The 603-nt window shown below is 62.2% G+C and overlaps 1 protein-coding gene across 3 annotated transcripts in view; it reads left to right on the forward strand.

The window, feature by feature from the left end:
- The window catches only part of RGS19 (regulator of G-protein signaling 19), a 6,147-nt gene that overhangs the window by 616 nt on the left and 4,928 nt on the right, over positions 1–603 (forward strand). The window contains exon 1 of one of the 3 annotated variants that reach the window (XM_010836537.1): positions 1–134. The exons of 1 other annotated variant lie outside the window; for it this stretch is intronic. The gene's annotated coding sequence lies outside the window, so the exon portion shown is untranslated. The remainder of the gene's footprint in view (positions 135–603) is intronic. One more of the 3 variants, XM_010836539.1, reaches the window with a different exon arrangement.

Here is a 603-nt window from a genome sequence, read left to right on the forward strand (position 1 = left end):
CGCTCCAGAACGCGCAGGAGGACCTCCTGCCGTCTGACTTGAGTCCTGCTGCTGCAGTGCACGCCCCTTCGGAGCCAGGGTGGGGCCCAGAGCGACCTGGCCCCTCCCGCCCCCACCTCGCCTTTGGGTCGCTGGTGAGTGGGGCGCGTGGCGAGTTCCTTGAGGGTAGGGTGGGGGCGTCAGAGGCCGGAGAAAGGGGCAGACTTCTCCAGGCCAGACCCTATTAGCCGAGAGAGGGAGAGAGAGAAGTGGGTTGCCCCTGCCATCGCAGAGGTGGGCTGGGGCGAGGGTCACCAGGGCTAGGAAAACTGGTCTGCCTTGGAGCCGCTAGGCTGGGACTTCCCTACCAGCCCAGTGGTGGAGGGGCAGGGGCGAAGCAGACAGGAAAGGTGCTGAGGAGGATGAGAAGAGAATGGAGCCCCTCTGGCAACCCCCCTCACAAAGGTTATGGCATTTTTTCCTGGGATTGTCACATTTTCTTATTCTTTTTTTGGACTGGGCGGGCTCGGGGACGTTCTTTTTCCTTCTGTGGAGCAGAGCAGCAGTTGCTCCCGAGGGAACCTCTGTCCCCAGAGGCCAGACTTACTGCCCGTCCAGCTTCTC

The sequence above is a fragment of the Bison bison genome, unplaced genomic scaffold, assembly GCF_000754665.1.
Source record: "Bison bison bison isolate TAMUID 2011002044 unplaced genomic scaffold, Bison_UMD1.0 scf7180017864063, whole genome shotgun sequence".
In the NCBI taxonomy this organism is placed as follows: Eukaryota; Metazoa; Chordata; class Mammalia; order Artiodactyla; family Bovidae; genus Bison; species Bison bison.